This window comes from Orcinus orca, chromosome 5 (assembly GCF_937001465.1).
Source record: "Orcinus orca chromosome 5, mOrcOrc1.1, whole genome shotgun sequence".
Classification (NCBI taxonomy): domain Eukaryota; kingdom Metazoa; phylum Chordata; class Mammalia; order Artiodactyla; family Delphinidae; genus Orcinus; species Orcinus orca.
The window spans coordinates 64,586,739-64,605,945 of NC_064563.1; the positions used below are offsets into that span (position 1 = coordinate 64,586,739).

Consider the following 19,207-nt stretch of genomic DNA (forward strand, 5'->3'; position numbering starts at 1 on the left):
TCTTCCTCTCTTGGTTGGACTCAGCTTATAGCCCATTTGACCTTTTTCCCTGGCCAGAATCTTGGCCAGTCTCCCAGACCTAACTCATTCCAGCTACTAATAAATACCCTGTTGTATCAAAGTGTCCGGAATTACTTCTGAGGAGAGCTAAATCAAAGCTGTCCCTAACAGCAATTAGATATTTCAGAAAGCACATCAACTCCTTCCACATGTTGGGAAGCAGTGAAATATTATTAGACACTTAAAAGAGCCTGGGGCTGGGACAAGGGACCAACCCATGGTGTGACTATAGGCAAGCCGTTTCACGAAAATCTGCCTGAGATTTATATCACTGCTGCACTTATCTGGGTTTACAAGGCTCTTTCTTCCCATGTATTTATTTTGCATTTGGGATAAGAAATCACAGGGTAGACTCCTGAAGCTTTATTATAGCCTTATGGCCCAAACAGCTAGGTTTCTTACAGGTATAATTCACAAAGAAATATAGATTTTATTTTCCCTCATGAAAACAGAATTTTTATTAAAACAGTTAAGTGAAAATATTTAAAATACAAGAACTCTATTTCCAGAAAGGATATACAACATAGAGCAAGACTTGGAGGAATAACAACACCATAGATCTTCAAGCTGGAAAATCTTTTTCCAATTCAAGCTCAGAAATGGTGGCCCAGGGTGGCTTAGTGACTTTACCAAGGCTACACTGTCAATCGTGGGAAGAGCTGGGAGCAGATGCTTAACCTGAACTCTCCTTGTTAGAGTCTTCTTCCACTAAACATGCTTAAGTTCTGTGCTTAACTCTTGATAGAACTCTTTGCCATCCACCAAAGTTTCTCCTATACCTTGGATAGTAGGAGGTGTGGGATAGTAGGATGCATCCTTAAATTCACCTTGAATCTCTTCACTCTAAGTCTGTACACAACTTTGGGACTTTTTAATACATTCCAAGCCCTTGCACATAAGGCTCTAGGTTTTAACTTACTCACATGACCACTTTAAGCTTTTTGCTTATGACGCCTTCAGAACTACCCAGTTGCCTATATATGTTCCCTGCTCTTAGGTCTTGTTTCTTTTCTTAGATACTAGAAAAGTCAAAAAAGAAAATAAAAAGATCTGATTCATATTATTTGTTCATACAACTATAATTGTCTCAAGCAAATTGGAGAGGTTTTATTTCTTTTCCATCTGGATTAATTCACCCCCAACTTCTCCATAGTCTTGCTTTTCGATGCTTTCAAAAAATAAACATATTGTTTACGTTTACTCATTAAGCATTTGTTCCTTGAAGAGAAATTTATTGAGCACCTATTTTGTACCAAGCAGGGATGTTGGGCGCTTGGTATACAGTAAAAATACGGTGCTTGGTCCCATGGAGTTGACAATCTGAAGGACCTAAGCAAATCACACCAATAAATAGGTATGTCTACATTAGACTACGAGATAAAGGAAAAAAACAGAGGGTAGTGAGGACAAACATTATGGAGATCCAATTTAGACTGATGTGGAAAAAAAATTACAGCTTCCTTCCTGTGGTTTTATAATTTGTCTCTTGATAAAAAATAAACTTTTTGAAGGGGATGATATTTGTTTTCTCAGAACAAAGCTTTTAGCAAAAGAAACATAAGATCATGTCTCTCTGTTGCCTCAACTTCCTCCTCTATAAAATAGATGATCATCATGATCCTCACCCTACTTTCCAGGCACTTTGTGAATAAAATAAGACCATTAACGAGAAGTTGTTTCCAGCATTCCACATATTATTTGGAACACTAATAGAGTTTATATTAAACATATTTTTCAAAGAAGGTAAGAGTAACAGCAATACATTGGAAACATCTTGACAAACTTAAACATCATTTCTCACCACAGGTTTTATAGGCAGTAAAAGATGCCTTCTTTCTAAAAATATAACAAAACTTAGGATTTTCAAGTGGGCCAGCAAATAAGCCCCCGTTAGCTTCTGTGCCAGTATTATAGAATCTGCCTTTAATTTTGCTTAACAGTAATAAAAGCTTATCATGCAGCCAAATCCCTACAGCAATGTTCTCAAAGGTTCTGCATGTGGAAGCCTGCTGCCTTGTGGCTTCCCCATTAAACACCTGTTCTGGGCTTGAGCCATGCTTTTGGTTTCTCACTCAGGTGGAGAGTCTTGCTTAAGTGGACAGGCAGGTATTTTTGCTGTCACCAAAGACAGCTAATTTGGGAAGCCTAATCTTGCAGAGGGGGCCAAGTTTCAGTTCTCAGAGTGCTGGGTTTAGGGTAGAAGGGACTCCGCCCAGAAATGCAACCCGAATACTTCCCCCTTTGCCCCTCTCTTGTCTCTGCTGAGAATCCCCTAAATAACTGACATGTTTTATAGATTTCAGGCAACCAGGTCTACAGTGTGCAGCTCCCCATTCTCTCCTGTCACCTGGCTAATTTAAGACTTTTCTCTTCCGATGGTATAGCAACTCCTGACAAGCAACTGCCTTGTGGTTTATTTCAGTTGATTCAAACACTATTATAAGTTGAGAAATTAGTTATGGGGATTGAAGGAAGGAGGAATTTTACAGGTGTGAATGCATAGCCATTTCTGATCCAAATATTTCCAAAGGAATTTTGTGCTAAGGAAATACTGTCTCCCAACATTCAAGGCCCCTGCATCTCTTAATGGAAAAAGATATTTTTTAGGCAATAATTTTGCAGTTTCCTTTAACCCTAAGGACGAATCTTTCCTTGTATTCCTTTCAAAAGCACTATACTAAAGTAAAAAAAACAACTTTAATTCAATAGTTGTTCAGATAATAAAGGGCTTGGTGATGCCAGTCAATGATTTCATTTCAAAACTGTGACTGAAAATGGATAGCAGTGTTGGTGGCTGCTGATCATTTTAAGGCTGGTCTAAAACTAAAGTAGCTACTCTTTGTCCCAGAAGCATTTTGATTTTAGAATGGGGAATTCTGCACATAGAACACTAGTTTGGAGGATTTTATCATTAAAGTTTTGAACAAAGAACAAATAATTTCTGCTTACTTGATCATAATCACTATTTCACAAATGGGGAAGTGAAGGGTCAAGAGGTTACACATGATTCTTACAGTCCCAAAGAAGTTCTGCTGGAGGATTAGTTCTGAAAACAATTACAATTGATGACAACCATTCATTTATTCAACCAATATTTAGTCAGCACCTACTATGTTCCAGGAACTCTGGCTCATCGGTGAATAAAACAAAGATCCCTGCCTTCATGGTTGTCAGGAATAATGTCCACATACTTTGGGTTTAAGTGTATCTCCATTATTCACTCCATGCTTCACTGTTTTGGTTCTACTCTCCTGGAAGATAAAACCAACACACCTGAAACTAAAAGAAAACATTTACATGAGCATGTTCACAGGAATCGGAGTTAAACTGGGAGTGATAATGGCCTCCTAAGATTAATCAGGGAAAGCCAATGGGTTTAGTGAGTCTTGAGCTTGTTTTAAAGAAGAGATGAGTGCTCGCTTCAGCAGCACATATGCTAAAATTGGAACGATACAGAGAAGATCAGCATGGCCCCTGCACAAGGATGACATGCAAATTCATGAACCGTTCCATATTTTTGAGAAAAAAGACCTGCATGCAGAAAACTATAAGACACTGATGAAAGCAATTAAAGATGATACAAACAGATGGAGAGATATACCATGTTCTTGGATTGGAAGAATCAACATTGTGAAAATGACTACACTACCCAAAGCAATCTATAGATTCAAAGCAATCCCTATCAAACTACCAATGGCATTTTTCACAGAACTAGAACAAAATTTTTCACAATCTGTATGGAAACAGAAAAGACCCCGAATAGCCAAAGCAATCTTGAGAAAGAAAAACGGAGCTGGAGGAATCAGTCTCCCGGACTTCAGACTATATTACAAAGCTACAGTCATCAAGACAATATGATACTGGCACAAAAACAGAAATATAGATCAATGGAATGGGATAGAAAGCCCAGAGATAAACCCATTCACATATGGTCACCTTATTTTTGATAAAGGAGGCAAGAATATACAATGGAAAAAAGACAGCCCCTTCAATAAGTGGTGCTGGGAAAACTGGACAGCTACATGTAAAAGAATGAAATTAGAACACTCCCTAACACCATACACAAAAATAAACTCAAACTCAATTAAAGACCTAAATGTAAGGCCAGATACTATAAAACTCTTACAGGCAAACATAGGCAGAACACTCTATGACATAAATCACAGCAAGATCCTTTTTGACCCACCTCCTGGAGAAATGGAAATAGACAAAAATAAACTAATAGGACCTAATGAAACTTCAAAGCTTTTGCACAGCAAAGGAAACCATAAACAAGACAAAAAGACAACCCTCAGAATGGGAGAAAGTATTTGCAAATGAAGCAACTGACAAAGGATTAATCTCCAAAATTTACAAGCAGCTCATGCAGCTCAATATCAAAAAAACAAACAACCCAATCCAAAAATGGGCAGAAGACCTAAATAGACATTTCTCCAAAGAAGACATACAGATTGCCAACAAACACATGAAAAGATGCTCAACATCAACTAATCATCGGAGAAATGCAAATCAAAACTACAATAGGTATCACCTCACACCAGTCAGAATGGCCATCATCATAAAATCTACAAACAATAAATGCTAGAGACAGTGTGGAGAAAAGGGAACCCTCTTGCACTGTTGGTGGGAATGTAAACTGACACAGCCACTCTGGAGAACAGTATGGAGGTTCCTTAAAAAACTAAAAATAGGGCTTCCCTGGTGGCACAGTGGTTGAGAGTCTGCCTGCCGATGCAGGGGACACGGGTTCGTGCCCCGGTCTGGGAGGATTCCACATGCAGCGGAGCGGCTGGGCCCGTGAGCCATGGCCACTGAGCCTGCACGCCCAGAGACCGCGCTCCGCAACGGGAGAGGCCAAAACAGTGAGAGGCCTGCGTACCGCAAAAAAAAAAAAACTAAAAACTAAAACTAGAACTATCATACGACCCAGCAATCCCACTACTGGGCATATACCCTAAGAAAACTATAATTCAAAAAGAGTCATGTACCACGATGTTCATTGCAGCTCTATTTACGATAGCCAGGACATGGGAGCAACCTAAGTGTCCATCGACAGATGAATGGATAAAGAAGATGTGGCACATATATACAATGGAATATTACTCAACCATAAAAAGAAATGAAATCGAGTTATTTGTAGTGAGGTGGATGGACCTAGAGTCTGTCATACAGAGTGAAGTAAGTCAGAAAGAGAAAAACAAATACCGTATGCTAACACATATATATGGAATCTAAAAAAAAAACAAACAAAGGTTCTGAAGAACCTAGGGGTAGGACAGGAATAAAGACACAGATGTAGAGAATGGACTTGAGGACACAGGGAGTGGCAAGTGTAAGCTGGAAAGAAGTGAGAGAGTGGTATGGACATATATACACTACCAAATGTAAAACAGATAGCTAGTGGGAAACAGCCTCATGGCACAGGGATATCAGCTCGGTTCTTTGTTACCACCTAGAGGGGAGGGAGACGCAAGAGTTAGGAGATATGGGGATACATGTATATGTATAGCTGATTCACTTTGTTATAAAGCAGAAACTAACATGCCATTGTAAAGCAATTATACTCCAATAAAAATGTTAAAAAAAAAAGAAAAAATGATATTAAAATGTGAGGGAAAGAGAAAAAAATGTCCTGGGTGGGAAACACAAGAGGAAGGGCACACAGATTAGAAAGAGCACATGATTCCAAGAGCCAAAGGAAACTATTTGCAGATAAGGCCAGAATTCAAAAACAACCATGTAACTCTCTTTACCCTACCCTTTTTCTTTATGGAAGATTTAGTAGAAACAATATGATATAATATAATATAATATATTGACACATCATAGGATGCCATATATGGATAACTTTCTAGAAAGAAATGTGCTGTTCAAAAGAGCATCCATGGATGAAACCGTAGATTAATGTCTAATCTCAACAAGTCAGTAAGTTTTTGTGAAACTACAGAAACTTTTTTTTTTTTTTTTTTTTTTGCGGTACACTGGCCTCTCACCATTGTGGCCTCTCCTGTTGCGGAGCACAGGCTCCGGACGCGCAGGCTCAGCGGCCATGGCTCACAGGCCCAGCCGCTCTGCAGCATGTGGGATCCTCCCGGACCGGGGCGCGAACCCGCGTCCCCTGCATCGGCAGGCGGACTCTCAACCACTGCGCCACCAGGGAAGCCCCTACAGAACCTTTTTTAAAAGAGTTAACAAATCTCTGTCATCTTCCAGAATTAGAACTTGTATTTTGATTATTTATCTCAATTACTAATTAAGTTGAAAAAGATTTAATGTGCAATACAAATGTTCACGGTGTGAAGCATATTTGTTGTAAGGTCAATGCAAAGGATGTTTTGATAAAATATATTTGGGAGTCATGTCACCAATAACTAGGGGGACACTTTTAAATGGTGATCTGTAGAAGGTACCCATTGTGGTTTATTTCAGGTGGCCCACTGGCCCTAATGATTATAATCAAGAAAGCAGGTGTTTGAAAAAGTACCTGTGATTTCCAGTGTTTCCAAAATGCAAATACTTTTTAATACTAAAACGTATCCCCCCAAATGGTAGTCATTCTTTTACTATTCACTATGCAGACAATACCTGATGCTTGTGCACATTCCAGGGCACCCATGATTCTGAGGTGGAGATGGGGAACACCACTTTTTTGATACTGGTCTCTCACCCCTCCCACCTTTATGGTTATCACATCAGCACAGTGACATATTCAGCTTAAATTCTTCTGTATTTATTCTGCTCACTAGTAACACTTGAGGAACTCAAAGTAATTTGACTTATACATTTGGCATTTCCCCCCCCAATTATATAAGCATCTGTTGAATAAAATAAAGGAGAATTTATTCTTGCCCCAGGTTTTGGCCTTTTTAAATAACGTTAAACAGGAACTCAGATTGATTTACTCATTCTAAAAATATATATGAAGGACATTCGTGTTTCCTGTACCTATGTATTTCCAACTGGTTTTACAAGGTTATCTCAGTTGTTTCTACAGATTTTTATCAAATTTTCAAAAAGGCTTCAATGCCATCCAACCAGACTCTCATTTGGTATTTCCAGTTACTTCCTAGAAGGCTGAGCAACCCATGGAATGTCTATTAATGATTAAAAGAGCATGAGTGTTTAATTCCGTAGCTCTGCCTCTCTCTCTAATATGTTCCATTGTGCTCATTCACTTCGCTGTGAAAGGGAGCACCTAAAGCAGGAGTTCCCTGTGCTATACAGTATGTTCTCATTAGTTATCTATTTTATACACAGTATCAATGGGATATATGTATATGTATGGCTGATTCATTTTGCTGCACAGTAGAAACTAACACAACATTGTAAAGCAACTATACCCCAGTAAAAATTAATTTAAGGAAATAGAAAACTCTAAGATTTGAAAAAAAATAAATAAATAAAGCAGGAGAAGGCAAGACTGTGGTCTGACTCCCAGGGCTAACTCCACTATTTATGCGTACAATGTTCTCTTTCCCTCTCTCTTATCAACTTTTCAAATGGTACCATAGTGAATTGAATTTGAAGCTCTCTCCATCCCTGCTGCACACAGCCTCAGTGTACATCTCCACCTGGGTGGTGGGATGGAGGATGATTATTTCTACCTCTGGCCACATCATTGCTGGCTCTGTGCCTGAGAGGCAGAAGAAAATTCATCAATGTGGGAAGAGGGATTTATCTGCCTAACCCTCCCTCCACAATTTGAAAATAGAAAATCTAATAGAAAAAATTAAAAGAAATAACACTACAAGTGATAACCCATCTTTCTAGCGTTTAATTCTCAAAGCAAAGTAAGCTACATTGCACTGAACCCCCAAATTATTTTCACGGCTTTAGCTTTGCAATTGTTGCAGGCAAGCAGCTCTCTTCACACCACTGAGCATTCCCCAGCCTCAGCTTTTGGGATCACGTAGTAGGTACCAGAGGACACGTGAACAGGCAGGCAGGGTCATTTCCAGTGGAAACCGTTGCTGCATCCCCATAATTTCATTGCAGTAACCTCAGCACCCCAGCTCATTACAAAACTGTGTCAGCTGACAGAAGTGTCACTCACTGAAGAGAGAAGGGGGATCAGGCAGTACCCCAAGCCAAGTAAAGAGGTTGTTCAAAACTTCTTCAAAAAATACAAGTGAAGGAGCATAATGGAGCACCATCTCCTTAAGAGGGGAGAAGAACCACAGTCCTGCGTCACAGATTTGGTTTAGCTGAGTGTTTGGAAGCCACTGCATTCATGCGAATGTTTAAGACAAGGCCCAGCCAAGTGCTCACTTTTACGTTAAGTTCCACTGTGAAAAATCTTTAATAATATTGTTTGTCCAAATCCCTTTTATGTTGGTGAAGAAAACTCACCATGACCAGGTTAGGATCTGTAGTGCTGTTCGGGTATCCTTTTAGAAAGATCTGGACCCCTCCTTCCCATGTATTTAACTAAACCTGAATTTTGAGTGAAGCCCATCCCTGACCTTCCTCCTGCCCCAGGACATCCTTGAAAGAAGTGGCTACACCTCAGAAGAGGCTCCTTGGCAAAGCAGTAGCCCAGGGACCAACATTTCACTTTTCTTTCTTTCTTTTCAAGTTCCTCAAGAATAGGGAGGGCCATTCCTTGGGCCGCTGGAATTTTTACACCACCACTGATTGTCAAGGGACCCCAGCCTCCTTCTCCTTCTCTCACAAAACAGAACATCAGGTCACAGGCAGCTACTGTGACTGCCACAGGATTTGTCCCACTAAATAGAGTGAGGAAGGAGTTGCCATGGCCTCACACAGTCTGTACAATCTATGAGAGAGCCCACAGCCCTTGGGGTCAGAGAATGGAGGCAGGAAAAAAGATAAATCGTCTTGCCCACTTTAGAGCCCCAACCAGGATGCCCAAGATCGTGCACCCTATTCCTAGCCCAGATTATCAGGCCGGGGAGTTGCTTTAGTTTTGCATTAACCAAGACTTCCTACTTCTAAGAAAATATGGATGAAAAATATCAAAAGCACAACAGACTCTTACAAAACAACTGTCTTATGGCTACGTGTAAATTAAATAAGAGAACATGTGGGGACTTCCCTGGTGGTGCAGCGGTTAAGAATCCGCCTGCCAATGCAGGGGACATGTGTTCAAGCCCTAGTCTGGGAAGATTCCACATGCCGCAGAGCAACTAAACCCGTGCACCACAACTACTGAGCCTGCGCTCTAGGGCCCGTGAGCCACAACTACTGAAGCCCGCGTGCCTAGAGCCCGTGCTCCACAAGAGAAGCCACCACAATGAGAAGCCCGTGCACCGCAACGAAGAGTAGCCCCCGCTCGCCACAACTAGAGAAAGCCCAAGCAAAGCAACGAAGACCCAATGCAGCCAAAAATAAATTAAAAAAAAAAAAAAGAACATGTGGGTTGAATTTTCCTTAAAATACAGAGGGATTTTACAATTAAGTGGGAAATTCTCCTAGAAAACACATTTCAAATTTGGGGGTTTTTTTTTGTCATGGTTCAAATATTTGAAATAGAGCAAAAGGCTCAAAACAAAGTTTAAAACTGGACTTGGTTCTGGCATCCTGGTATTAATAATTCTGCTACCACTCTTTACACCTTAGCTCTGAAGTGACATTGAAAAAAGTCTTGCTATAATTCACTATGTAATTGACTTCATCCATTCATTTAACAAACTTTTACTGATCACCTACTATGGGCCTGGTACTGTGCTAAGCTTTTTCTTTCCAGATCTATTAGATGACATTGCCTTCTAATAGTAGTTTGGTATTGGAATTAGCTCCGAAAAGGAAGAGTCCAAAAGATGTGCATTAAATACTGAACTAGATTTCATAGGGATGGAGTTTCTGTTGTTTTGAGAAATTTTTGCATACTTGGTAAATAAAAATATACCAGTTCTGTAAAGAAAACAGTAGATCAGAGGTAAGAAAATAGCTAGCGTGCATTTTTTTCTTCTTAACTGTAATTACTCATGTGAGATATAAGTGAGCATATAACTTTCTGTGGTAAACACAAAGATGCACCAATTAGAACCCCCTTCAAGAAAGTGGTTGCTACCCAGCTGCAAGCAGAGTAGAGAACTGACAGCTTCCAGAGGTAGGTTCCTTCGGGACCGGCCTCCGTGTTGGAGCCAAGGTCACACTTCATTCTGGGGTCCCTTGGGCAACGACTGAACAAGGCAGTGACACAAGGGCTTGGTCCAGTGGGACAAAGGTCAACATAGGACTCCGATGGGCAATCTTTGCTCCAGAGCTCCCCGTTGGGTTGGCAGGGACTTTGTTAGGCTTATGGTACAGTCTGATGGGTCCCCTTGCCCACTCCAGCTTCTACCCTTTCTTTTCCCATGTGTTACTTAGGATTGGCCTACAGGAGAACCCAACCTACAGCACTTCCTGACAACAAAGATATTGACAGTTAAGGTTGAAATTCTAATGAAACTGTTTTCAAGAAAATGTCATTCCCTACATTATAAGTACTATTTTTCCATGTTGGAAAATGAAGAGTAGATACCTAGATATCGGCTACCTGTTTGGTGGGTTTCTTTCTTTTTTATTTCTCTGATGTGGAAATTTCAGGACAGGCATTCCAAAAATTAAACACTAAAATAAGCGGACAACAATGAGCACAGGACATCTTGGTAGAGCATGAGAATCAGACAAACCTCTATATTATATTAGGAGAAATAGGGAAAGAGAAAGGAGGGTGTGAGGAGGGATAGAGAGACAGAGAGAGAGGGAGAGAATGAGAGAGAGGACAGTGGTGGCCAGGGATACAAGTAACTTGTATTTTTCTTCTTAATTCAAGAGCCAACTATGGCACTCAGGCCAATTATTTTCCTTTTATTATCATAATTTCTTAAAAGTGAAAAAAATCTGCACCCTAATTATAAAATGTAACAAGAGAGTTAAACCTTTTGGCCTCCCTGAAACAGGTGTTCTATACGTGTAAGATTTTTTTTTTAATATTAAACATGAGATTAGGCCTTTTAAAATTGCACTTTAATACCATCTTGAAGTCATGAAACATATACTGATCACATCTGTACAATTTTGTACTCTGAATTCTTCAAGTATAGTAGGAGTTTGTGAAAGACTATTTAGTTGGCAGCATTGTGCACAAGGCTTCCTTATCCATGTGCAAATGATAAAAACAATATGACTACATCTCTTTGTTATTTACTTCTCACTTTCCCTTATGTCACTGATTCTTCTCAACCTCTGCACATTAGAATCACCTTCAGGGGGGGAAGAGGAATCTTAAAAGAATATAGGTGCCTGACAAAACACTTGAATAGACATTTCTGCAGAAAAGATATTCCAGAAGTGCATGAAAATATGTTCATTAATCATTAGGGAAACGCAGATCAAAACCACAATGAAATATCATCATCATACAACTACATACCCACTAGGATCTCAACAATCAAAAATAAATACATAAATGAAAGTAAATAACAAGTGCCGGTAAGGATGTGGAGAAATCGAAACATTTGTACATTGCTGGTGGGAGTGCACAATGGCTCGACACTGTGGAAAACAGTTTGCAGGTTCCTCAAAAAGTTATGCATAGAATTATCATATGATCCAGCAATTCCACTCCTAGGTATGCGTGCAAAAGCATTAAAAATGGGTACTCAAACAAACATATGCACATGCATCTTCACTGACGCACTCTTCATAACACCCAAAAGGTAGAAACAGTCCAAATGTCCATTATCAGACGAATGGATAAACAAATTATGGTGTATCCATACAATGGAATATTATTTAGCTATAAAAAGGAATTAATTACTACTACATGACACAACATAGATGAACCTTAAAAACATTATGCTAAGCAAAGAAGCCAGATACAAAAGGCCACATATTGCATGATTCCACTTATACAAAATATCCAGAATAGGTACTTCCATAGTAACAGAATATATATCGATGGTTGCCAGGGGCTATGAAGAGGTTTCTTTTGGGATGGTAAAAACGCTGTGGATCTAGATAGCGGTGGTGGTTGCACGACATTGTGAATATACTAAATACCACTGAATTGTTTGCTTTAAAATATCTCATTTTATTTTATGTGAATTTCATCTTTAAAAAATATGTAAGTATGTAAATATATATCTATTTAAATATGTACCTCGTCCTTTCCCTGGATCAAGTGAATCAGAATCTCCTGGTGCCCAGAATTTAGTAGTTTTAAAAGTTCCCCCAGTGATTTGGTTGTGTATCAAGGGTTGAACCTGGGCCTGTAGTTGTCTCTTTATTAAGATTAGTAGCTAGATATTCAAAATTTTAATAATTTACACTTTGAAAGTTACTTTTTTTGGTTATTTATTCAAAAATTAACAGGGCATCTACTGTGCATTGTACTATCGGTACTTTGGATAGAAAGAAAGAAAGGAGAGGAAGCTCATTTTTATTGAGAGCCCTTGTCAAGCACAAGAGCTTTATCAAACATTATCTCAATGATTCCCACAGTAGCTTTGGGAGGTAGAAGTTGGACTCTCTGTACGCATCAGGAAAAGGAGGCTCAAAGAAATTACATAATTTGATTAGGGTCAACCATCTGTTGAGGGATGAAGCAGAGATCATGTTCAGTTTGTAAGTGTGTTAACTGGCATCCTGAGGTTCCTGACACGGAGGAGGTGATAACACGATGACATGAACTGTGGATTAGAGCAGCAGCTTTGGAGCAAGACAGACCTGGATTCAAACCTCAGTTCTGTCACTTCTTTATCAGCTATATGACAGAAGCTAGGCTAACTAACACAGGTTTCCTCATCTGTACAACGAGATACTAATTCCTACCTCCTATAATTATTGTGAGGATTCCATAAGATACTGTCTACAAAGCAGTTTGGCATAGTACACATCCCATATAAGCACTCAATAAATGGTACTTGTTATTAATTTTGTTTTTATTTTATTTTTTACTAATACTGCTACTAATACTATCCAGTGAGGGATGAACTCTGACCCACTAGCCATCTATTTTCATATTGGGCAGTAAAGGTCATCAGGCCTGGACTCCCAACCATCCTTTTTATTCTCCTCTGGGCAGCCTGATACCATTGTTCTCTCCTATTGTTCTATCAAAATGCTAATTTTTGAAACACTTAAAAAAATTTAAATAGCAGAATATACTGGCACAAGTTGATCATAAATTCAATAGACAGAGGAACTCAAGAAATGTATCTATTTTAGGGATAAACAAGCTAATTCTAATCTAATTTTGCTCATTCTTATAAGCATACTTTTTTGGTGATGTGAACAGATGAATTTTACTGTAGGACTCAGATTTTTTTTCCTATTAAAGTTTTTTTTGAGATGTGTTAAAGGACAGATTCCAAGAAGCAAGAGAGTAATTATAGATTGAGCATCTCCTGTATGGCCTGACAGAAGTCTACCATTACTTAAGAAGCCATTACAGCATATATTTAATGTCAGCTTGATAGAAAAAAACACTTTCATAGGTTCTCTTTGATTGACACATTTGAAATGACATCAGTTTCCAGCTTTAAAACCCACTGTTATTAGGTCTCTGTTGCTATTTATGTTAGAAATATGTGCACGTGTGTCAAAACAATATATCAACTTTGCTGATTGGCTGCATCTAGATTCTGTTGCCAAGGGTAACAGAACAATTGCTTTTAATCTTTCCTAAATTGCTTCTTGTTTTTTTTCCCCTAAACACTTGGGGTATTCAGAGATTTTTTTTCACCCCAGAGCAAAAATAAAGAAATTTTATATAAGGAGAAAACAAATACTTATTGTCTGCGTGTTAGAAGGAAAATTAAAGTCAAAAGGTGTAGTTGGTATATATGTTAATTTGTATCGCCATCTATCACAGATACTGTGGTAGCCCTGATTATTAAGCCTGAGTTGATTAGGAAAAGAACATATCCACTTCCGAATGATGCAGCACCCAACCATTTGCTCTTCAGGATCACAGTCTTCTCTCTTTTGTCAGGAAGCCAACTGTACAGAGTCTTTATTGTAGGACAAAAATGTATATGAAAGAGAATAATGTGTCTTCAAAACTTTGCAGTCTTTCCTGCCTTATTTACTGAGCAGAGGTCATGAGCAAATCCTTATTGATTATGATGAATTCCAACTCCAGTCTCTGGATTTTGGAAAGATTGAGAAAACAGATCTACATGCTCACATACATATACAGTATGCCTATAAATTAGCCAGACAGATTCTTTCGTATAATCTGTCTTATTCTGTTGTGTTAACAGCTCTCAAACTTCATTGGGATACTTGTTAGAAAGGTCCTAGACAGCACCTTCAGAGACGTTGGTTCCTTAGGCCTGGAGTGGGCCCAGGAATTTGCAATTTAAAAGATGATTCTGAAGGAGGTAGTCCAAAGCCTACATGTTAAGAAATACTGCTTTGTACTTTCCAATGTACATTTCCAAATGTACTTTCTTTTTTTTTTTTTTTTTTGCGGTACATGGGCCTCTCACTGTTGTGGCCTCTCCCGTTGCGGAGCACAGGCTCCAGATGCGCAGGCTCAGCAGCCATGGCTCACGGGCCCAGCCGCTCCGTGGCATGTGGGATCTTCGCGGACCGGGGCACGAACCTGTGTCCCCTGCATCGGCAGGCGGACTCTCAACCACTGCGCCACCAGGGAAGCCCTCCAAATGTACTTTCTAAACACTGTGTTCTTCCCCTAAAACAGCCGAGGGAAGGCTCCTCTTATGGACAGTCCCATGGTTGGGTGAAATAGGCAAGTGGCCACCTAATAAGATTCTCCTGGAAGGTACCACATCCCCTATCCCTTACCTGACCCCTTCCTTGCAAAATTAAGTAATTAATCATTCAACTAATTAATAAAAATTAAATAACCCAAAATACACCCTGCCTGATGTCCTCTCCCACCAGTTTTATTAAAATTTAAGACTTAAAGAGAATGTAAGTATTCTTGGGAGGTGTAACACCTCAAGCTATGATTCATCACCTCCTGAATGTATTGGAGGTTTTCGTGTGATGAGGAAGGAAGAGAAAAAAAAGTAAGAAAACTGGATATCTGATGTTATGGGATGAATTGTGTACCCCCCTACCTCCCAAATTCATATGGTGAAGTCCTGGTCCCAGTACCTCAGAATGTCACCCTATTTGGAAATAGGGTCATTGCAGATGTAATTAGTTAAGGTGGTGTCATTAGGGTGGACCCTAATCTAATCTAACTGGTGTTCTTATAAAAAGGAGAAATTTGGACAGAGACAGACACATACAGAGTGAGGACAAAGTGAAGACACAGGGAGAACACCATCTACAAGCCAAGGAGAGAGGCTTGGAACAGATCACTCCCTCATGACCCTCAGAAGGAAACAAACCTTCCAACACCTTGATTTTGGACTTCTAGCCTCCAGAATTGTGACATGATAAATTTCTGTTGTTTAAGCCACAGAAGTTTGTGGCTTTAAGTTTGTGGCAAGTTGTTACAGCAGCCCTAGGAAACTAATATACCTGAGATAAAGAGTCACCAGAGGAAGAATATGGCCAAAGATTAGTGTCTCCAAAACAAACTCTTCCTGTTTATGCTTTTGCCTCTGTTTGTAGCTGTCTTGCTTAATAGAGTAAAACAAAATCAATAGCCCTAGTTAAATATGATCCTATAATCATAGAAATGAGGAGGGGCCTTATTATCTAGATGCAATTCAAAAATCATAATTTTTATGTTATACACATTCTAGAAGCTGATAGCTGTCCAGCAATACCACCCAAAGCAGCGATCTGAGATACTGGTAGCCAGAGTTTCATATAAAAGACAAAATAAAATAAGTTGTTTAAAATTTGGCGAAGGGATATACTTTGCAAAAGAGAAACGATTGCATACACTAGCTGTGGGAACCAGCTTCTCATGGCAAACATTTCATTTCGGCAAGCAGTGAAAGAAATCATTTGGAACTAGCTTTCCAGGGTAGCTCCACAGGAATCAAATTTCTCTGAAATTGTTGTTTGCGTTGCCAAGTCTGTCTTTAATGTTGTCTCACCACTGCTTCTACTTTCTACCCAAAGATGTCTGTTATGGTACAACACTCGGCCAAGAGTGATATGATCTCAATCGCCAAGCTCAGACTGCAATCTATCTGCATAGATTGCAGAGAGTAGACAGAGAGTTTTAGGAAAAGTTTACTAAGAGGGAAGAAAAAAAAACCCAAAAAACAAGAAAGCAAGGGATTGAGTTGTAGACTTAAAAACAAAAGAAGGTGTAAGGTATGCTATCACAAATTTCACCAGTAAAATAATCAGTGTGAAAAGCCAGAGGGAAAGCTCTTTATCTACGATAAAACCAGGCAAAAGAACTACTGTGGTAGACTTTAAGCAATTTAGTAAAAAGAAGAAAACAATATAATCAGATCAACACGCAAAGAGCAACAATTAAAATGTAATAACACCATGTTCTTTATTTATAATGTGAAGAGCTGAGTGGAATACAGGACCAGTTATATATTCAATAGTGTGGCTAAAAAAAATGGCAAACTTGGAAGGAAGAGAGAATTTAAGTCTTATAAAAAGAAGGAAGTGATGAGAGGTGAGAAATAACACCAAAACATCTGTCTAATTTCATAACCTTAAAGCAGTTTGCAGCCTTTTTATTATACCTCCAGATGTAATTTGGTGTTTGGGGTTCAGGAAAGCAAGTTAGTCTCAATGTTCAATATATTTATACCATCGACTCCATAGGCCATAGAGTCCATTTCAGCAGGAGAGAATGAAGCCCAGTATTTAGTTTTTATGTCCACTACCACTGAAATGCAAACAAGTAAGAAGAATTCACCTAACCCTTTCCCACTATAGAATTAATCCTAATCAACTGAAGAGAAGTCTTTTCCAGCCTTTTAGCAATTACATTAAAACAAAAACAAAAGAACACCCGGAGACTCTTCCTGTTACGATCAATTTGATTTTGTTGCTCATTACAGCTTGTTGTAGAACAAAATATAAATTACTTTTTGTTGAAACAAGAAGCCAGCTCTGTTTTTCCAATTTTTTGACTTTATTCCCTTTCTCTGTCAATCTCACTTTCTCTTCTTCTCTCCCTCTCTCTTATCTGTTCCCCCAATTCACTTTCACATTTTACATTTACCAAAGTTCCCAGCATCATGGAGGACATTTTACTCAATCTCTAGACAGCACAACGTAGGATTAAAACAGATAACCAAGTAAATCACCCAGAAATAGACCCCCACAACTGTCATTTGATTTTTGACAAAGGCACCAAAGCAACACAATAGAGAAAGGAGATTCTTTTCATAAACGGTGCTGGAAAAACTGGATATTCACATTAAAAAATTAACTTAAACCACTACCTCATACCATAACAAAAATTAATTCATGACAGATCATAACTCAAAATGTAGAAGTTAACATCACAAAGCTTTTAGAAGAAAATACAGCAGAATATCTTCAGGATGTGGGGATTAGCAAAGGCCTCTCAGTCGCATAAAAGAAATCAATAATCATAAAAGGGAAAAAAAGGTAAGTTAAGCTTCATCAGAATTTAAAACTTCTCATCAAAAGATACTATTAAGTGGGCTTCCCTGGTGGCGCAGTGGTTGAGAGTCCGCCTGCCGATGCAGGGGACGCGGGTTCGTGCCCTGGTCCAGGAAGATCCCATATGCCGTGGAGCGGCTGGGCCCGTGAGCCATGGGCCGCTGAGCCTGCGTGTCTGGAGCCTGTGCTCCGCAACGGGAGAGGCCACAACAGTGAGAGGCCAGCGTACCGCAAAAAAAAAAAAAAAAAAAAAGATACTATTAAGAAAATGAAAAGACAAGCTACAGACTGGAAGAAAATAGTCACAGAACATATATCTGGCAGAGGATATATAAAGAAGTCCTACAATTCAATAATAAAATGACAACCCCATTTTAAAAAGCAGACAAAAGACTTGAACAGACATTTCAAAAGAGGGATATACGAAAGGCCAATAAGCACACAAATAGGTGTTCATCATCATTAGTCATGAGGGAAATGCAAATTCAAATCAAAATGCAATGCCATTACACACCCACCAGGATGATAAAAGACCAACAACAATAAATGCTAGTGAAGTTGTGGAGCAGCGCTGTTTCTTACACATTCTTGGCGAAAGTGTAAAATGGCACAACTTCTTTGGAAAAAGAACCCAGCAATTCCACTTTTAGGTATTTACTCAAAAGAAACTAAAACATATGCCCATAAATCACTTGTATAAGAATATTCACAGCAGCATTATTCAAAACAACCAGGTAAAGCCTGCAGCACAATGCTCTACAGTAGTCAGCTCTCAAGAATTATCACTATGTTTTCAAGTTCTGCTCCTCCAATTTCTTTCCTCCAGTTCTCGAGTTTTATTTATTCAGATCCATGTTTTATTATGACTACCTAAAGCTAGTCTAGAAGGAGAGGGTTTCGAGTTACTCATATGCCCAGGGAGGACTGGGTTGAGTAATCAGAAATCTCAAATATTTAGAAAGAAACAGCTAGTCAGGGCCAATTCAACTGTGTGCTTAGGTTGGATTGTCCATGTAAATGGAAATAATCTTCTTTCAAAAACGAACAGTGCAAAAACAGTATTTCTACTTAATTATCCTAATTAACTTAAAATATGAAAATAGAAATTATCTGTACGGCATATATGTATGAGAGTTTGTCCAAAGTCTGAAGTAAGTACATATCAACAAATAGTATTCTCTGGGCTGGAATATAGACATTTTTATGTTCTTTTTAAATTTCTTACATTTTCCTAAGATTCTATAATATATATGAATAATAAAAAAGTTATAAGAAATGAAAAGAGGGCTTCCCTGGTGGCGCAGTGGTTGAGAGTCCGCCTGCCGATGCAGGGGACATGGGTTCGTGCCCCGGTCCGGGAATATCCCACATGCCGCGGAGCGGCTGGGCCCGTGAGCCATGGCCGCTGGGCCTGCGCGTCCGGAGCCTGTGCTCCGCAACGGGAAAGGCCACAACGGTGAGAGGCCTGCGTACCGCAAAAAAAAGAAAAGAAAAGAAAAGAATTTTTTGTATATAGTCTATGTTCCTTAGAACAAAAAAACGATGGGAATCTCAGCCTCATAAGCTCCAGAGGATGTACCTCAATAACACAGAGCCAGCAAAGGTACGGACTTGAGAGAGCAAGAGGAAACCCTACAAAAAACATCTATCTACCTGGCATTAGGGCATT

The 19,207-nt window shown here is 39.2% G+C and overlaps 1 long non-coding RNA gene and 1 other non-coding gene across 2 annotated transcripts in view; one reads left to right on the top strand and one right to left on the bottom strand.

Annotated features, from left to right (window-relative positions):
* Positions 1 to 19,207, bottom strand: part of LOC125964568 (uncharacterized) — a 221,795-nt gene that overhangs the window by 95,353 nt on the left and 107,235 nt on the right. The window lies entirely within an intron of this gene.
* On the top strand, positions 3,473 to 3,579 carry LOC117196073 (U6 spliceosomal RNA). The gene has a single exon (XR_004476073.1). It is a non-coding gene; the product is annotated as a U6 spliceosomal RNA (small nuclear RNA).